This window comes from Camellia sinensis, chromosome 1, assembly GCF_055761805.1.
Source record: "Camellia sinensis isolate YWXY chromosome 1, ASM5576180v1, whole genome shotgun sequence".
Classification (NCBI taxonomy): domain Eukaryota; kingdom Viridiplantae; phylum Streptophyta; class Magnoliopsida; order Ericales; family Theaceae; genus Camellia; species Camellia sinensis.
The window spans coordinates 218,751,038-218,756,952 of record NC_138961.1 but is presented as its reverse complement, the minus strand read 5'-3'; positions in this window follow the sequence as shown (position 1 = coordinate 218,756,952).

Below are 5,915 nucleotides of genomic sequence, written 5' to 3'. Positions count from 1 at the left end.
AGCAAAACGGGAAGGGCTCTGTTTGGATGAGTAATAAATCCAAATCAGTTTAATTCAGTTTGAAAATGGGAAGGGCTCTGTTTGGATGAGCAATAAATCCAAATTCGTTTAATTCTGTTTGAGGCCCTGTTTGGATGAACAAAAAATCCAAACCAATTTAATTTGAATTGTGGATTTTATTTTAATAAAAAATAAAATTAAATTCAAATGTTTTTTGCCCAAAAAGATTAGAAGCCCAACCCCAGCCCGGACGGACGGCGGAGGCGGGGTGCCCGCGTGTGATGATTTTTGGATCCAATGGGTCTAGCCCATTTCGCCCATAACCTCTCCCTCTAAAACACTTGGGTACCCCTTGGGGCACATCCCAAGTATTTCACCCTAAGCCTTATAAACCCTTTCAAAACTTCCCACCAAATCAATGTGGAACAAGCCAATTTACAACCTTAAGGAATTTCCACCAAAACTCCATTTCTATGGAGCACACTTTGGCTTCAATTTTCCATTCACTCGGTAATGGTTTTGAGCAACCAAATATACCACGTGAATCACAACGCGGCATAGAACGCGTTACCACTTTGACCCGAGTAAATCGACACTCGGGGCCCACCTAAAAAATAGACCGAACTTAGGAAAAAATTCTGGCTTTATCTAGAATTTGATAACCATTTCCAACACTTACAACGGTCCGGCATAACCGTAAACTGTTCCTATCTCGACATTAGTTTCGGTCAGTTCCTACAATGGTCCGGCATGACCATAAACTGTCTTCCGGTATTAGTTCTAGTCTCTGATATATCTCAAGCACTCTTGCGCTCCCATTTAGACTTTGCAATCTATTTACCTTTTATTTTATTTTATTTCATGTTTTAGTTTCTCTTTTTAAACTCAAGATGTTTATCCTCCTTGAGTTTGAAAGGAATGTTAATGTATATATAATATATACACCTAGATATATTAGATATTGATTTCTTAAATGTATTTAAGAATAACCATAGTTAGATTTTTATAAGATACTTTTTCTCATAGTTAAACTTTTAATAAGATATTCTTTCTCAATTTATATATACAATTCTTTTATTAAATTCAATATAATTCATCCAATAAGATGCATATTATTTTTTTCATCTCTTCTATTGAAATGGAATACGCGATGAACCTACAAGTCTACTCCTAGAATGAATGGTCAAAACTGTGGTTTGCATTATGTAATCATACAAAATCGACGGTCCACCTCTGTTGAATAGGAAAGCTTGTAAGTTTCCTATTTTTCAGCTTTGTTGTTGATGGTTGACCAGAACTCAACGTCCCCATTATGGTGACAACGTAGACAGGTAGGTGTTAATCACCAAACATCCTATAGAGTGTTTTTTTTTAAAATTTTTTAAAGTGATATATTGTGTGATTAAAATTTAATGTTAAAAAATTAATGTAATTTGTTGTTAAATCTCAACCACACAATACACCATTCTAAAAAATTTTTTTAAAAAAAAAAATTCTAGAAAATCCTTGCCCGGTGTTAATTGCATCCGGGGAATTTTTATTCTCTCTTTCATAGACTGTAAACCAAGTGGTTGTAGCTTCGGGAGAATTTTTTTTGATTTCAAGCTCATAGAAAAACGTTGAACATTTAATTATATTATTTTAACTTATTAATTGATGAGTAAATTATAAATACACTTTTTAAAATTTGATTAAAATATAAATTATTATTATGATTTTAAAAATTATATTTCATTTCTTAAAACTTTTAATTTCATAATAAAAGGCCATTTTTATAAATAATCAAATCAATTAACAGTTTTTAATGACATAAAAATTTTATTTCAATTAATAATTCATAAAATTTTATTATTGTATAGGAAATCAGTTATAAATTTTAACTTTTTAGTTCATTTTAGGATAAATTATCAATAGGTCATAATAATTGAACTTAATTCTTATAAAGTCTTATTGAAAATAAGTCGTTGTAAAATCGTCATTGAAATAATTTTTTGTGACAAATTTTTGCATGTTGTTAAAAAATGACAATTAGTGACTTTTTTTTGTCACGATTTTTATAAATTTTTACTAAAACTTATAATTGATGACATTTTTATGTGACGAATTTTTCAAGCTATCGTTGAAAGTTGAAAATTAATGACTTTTTTTGTGATGATTTTTTTAAAGTGTCACTAAAATTTATAATTAGTGATACTTTTTATGACAATTTTTAAATTACCGCTGAAAATTAATAATTGGTGATGTTTTTAAATATTATTTGATGAAAAAGGTCATTAATTATCATAAGATCTATTGAATTATAGGTCGACCTATTGAATTATAAGTCTACCTATTTGGACCTTTCTCTTAATTCTATTAAATAAAATACTCTGACAAGGGATATTTATAATTTTTTAAACTACATTGAATGATCTGTATTTTAAATAAATTTTAAAAGATATATTTATAATTTATCTTTTATTGATTAAATGTCAAATATATATATATATATATATATGGATAGACGGAAAAAAATGAAGTGATATGAGTTTCATTCAAAATGATTGTGATTCATAAATGTCATTTTTATTGTTATTTTATTTTTGCCCCTTAACTAGTGGAAGGAAGGTTAAAAGTGAAGGTGTTAATATAATTGCTCTATGATTGTTTTGTACTTTCGTTTTTTATAGATAGATAATTGCTCTATGATTGTTAACACAGTTTTATTTATAAGAAATAATAACAATTAAAAAGTCAATTATTATGTATATGAGTGAGGGTCTGCTTGAGTTGACACATCACCGGCAAGAATTGCAAAGACAAACAGAGTTTAGATTAGGAGAATAACTCCTCTATGTATCCTATATTCTTGTCAATATTTCATTTTATGACCCATTTTGAGCTTGCAATAATAATTCGGACAATAAGGAGTGGTTCTTCTGTATTCATTCGAGCCAAATAGACTTTTACTTAATTCTCGTTTAGCTTGAGTATAGAAATGAATGAATATGATATTTTTAAGAGAATTTTTATGGATTGATAGTGCATATACACCTTTCTTCTTTAACTCACCTTCTTTATATAGTCATTTAGTGTAGATATTTCTTACATTATTTAATCTGTCTATCATCGTTACGTGAATGTCAGGATCCAGTTTCTTGCTACGGGATATTTTGAGAAGATTGTTAAAAGTTGATTTTTGACTTTTAACCAAGTTTTTTGATTTTTTCAGAAAGTCATTTGAGATGTTGGTAAAAAACTTTTTTTTGCTTAATATTTATTTATGTTGTCACATCACAATCAAATGATCAAAATACGTTCACCTAATTTAGGAAATTTACAGTTTCACACACGTGGCTCATTTTGCAACTGGAAGGTATAACTGTAATTTCACAATTAGCTTTTAGCTACATTTCCAAATGATTTTGATGCCAAAAAAGCTAGCTTCTAACTTTTCATCCAAGCTGCAAAACACAGCTTTTTACTTGGTTCCCAAATCACCTCTACATCTTCGCAAATGGACAACCTAGGCCTACTTTAGTCCGTAGCATAGGTGTTGGTTGTTTCTACCGACACCTCTTATCTGGCGTATCGCTTGGTCGACGAACATGCTGTTCGGTGTTGAGTTCTTGACAAACCTAATGGGCCTGATTCAGTTTGCTTCATGATGGATGGACCTAGGCATCTGGCTTGCCGTTTGTTCAGAAAAAGTACTCAGCTCACACATGGACCGTTGATTTGGTAAAACTTGTAGTGAAAATTATTTGTATAAAAAATTAACTTCATCTTTTTTATTTTTGGAACGATGAAAATTGTATTACTAAGTCAAGGCTAAAGCCTTACACAAACCAATAGGGAGATTACAAACCCAATTGGGAAGGAGAGCTCCATTTAGAAAGCCCCTCGTTACCTAATGAGTAGCACCATTAGCCTCACAAGGAGTCTATAAAAAGGAAAAATTGCATTGGATAGCCAAGCTGCGAATATCTTCGATGATAGGAGTACAATCCCAAGGAGGATCATCCACTGAGACACACAAACAGATCACAGCTTTGTTATCTCCAACAATTTCCACTTGCGAGAGATTGAGGGACCGGGCCATGAGACAAGCCCAGCGAACTGCCATAGCTTCACCTTACAAGATTGAACTTACTTCCTTAAAACTCACTGCTCCTTCTACAAGCGAGCCGCTGTTATCAAGGAAAAACACTGCTACTGAAGCTCTAGAACATCCAGGCTTTCGCAATTTGCTTTCAACCTCCCTTGTGGAGGGGGAGTCCTATAGCGATCCCGGTTTTCCCTTCATTGTTTAATTGTATTCCGGACTCGGTTCCGTGGATGTGTTGTTGTCTTATTCCCGTTTTCGTCCTTTACTCTTTGTATATGAGTCTTGGGTCGTGTTGGGCAGGTTTGAAATAGATTGGTTCCGTGGATGGGTCATGGCTTTATTATCCATGGAATTGGTTTTGTAAAATGAAAAGAATGGATTTGGTTTTGTGAAATGGGAAAAGTGTTTTTGGAATAAGTGGTGGAACATGTTGACTTGGAAAATTGTGAAATTTGATCTTGAAAATGGAAGATGAAATGTTAACTCTATGTGAGTCTTGGAAGATAAATATGAGTATTGAACTATTGTATCATAAGTGTTGAATACACACATTTGGGGGTTTATCTTTAACTATCGTACCTGTGTCGTTGTTGGGTTTAAGATCGCTTGAGAGTTGAGTCTCTTTTAATAGGTGTACTGAATACATGCATCTAAAGGTTTTGTCCTTGGTCATCGGTGGAGGATGACATTGTTGTGTTCAATTGTTGTGTATGTATTACACTTATTGGTTGTGCTTTGTTATATTGAGATGGTTGGTGTTATATACCGCGCTTAGAATGAGAGGTACCAGTGCCTTCCAGCTAGCGCCTGGAGAACTTGGACTAGGTACCATTACCTTCCAGCCTGTGTCTGGAGAATGTGGACTAGGTACCATTATCTTTCAGTTTGTGTCTGGAGAATTTTGCTAGTCATTTGTTGTATGGTGTATCCTTAACTTACCGTGCTTATGGCAAGTAGAGTAGAGTTTTATCATCACTGTCTCAATGTATCTGAGTATATTATGGGTTACGATGGTTACAGTTTTGAAAAGGCCGAGTTGCCTCAATTGTTGATGATTTATTATTTTCCTTTTTACTAAAGGTATGCATGGATAGATATGAATATGTTGGAAACAAACCTAAATGCTATTTTGAGATTTTGGAAAGAGTGAAAGAAATTGGGTTTTTGTGAACATGTTTAGAAAGGGCAAACCTATTGTAAATACAAAAAATGGGAGGAAAGTAATGGGCTTGGCGAAATTGTTTTCTAGAACTGTTATTGTCATGAAAGTTTGTGGAAAAGGGGGTAATGAAAAGGAAAGAAAGATGAACCGCTTATAGCGTTGAATGAAATGGCTGTTTTCGAGAAAAGTTCATACTTATGTATATTTTGTATAAACTGCCACATTACTATTCTAGTATGAGATTGAGCATTCATGATCATAGCAATCTGTAAGTTGTTATTGTTGAGGACCATGTTGAGATCCCTATTGGACTATATGCTCATCCCACGTTGTTGAATCTTTTTCAGGTGATAATCAGGATGTGCTACAAGATTTTAGATCTTCATATTTGTTGGCCACGGGGCCTCTTTTGTTTTGGCGGAATGCCATTTATGAAAAAAGGTTATACCCTTATTCTTGACTCTTTAATGATGTAAGCCCAAGGGCAATTTATTTCGTATGCTCATGTAGTATTCAATTTGAATACGAATGAGAGAATGGGTATTCATTTCTACTAGTCGAACATTTGAGTTTATTTCCGTATGTGATCTCTGAACTTGAATTAAAGTAATGAATTTGGTAATGATTTCGAGTAATAAAAAGTGGGGCGTGACAAGTCCACTCCCT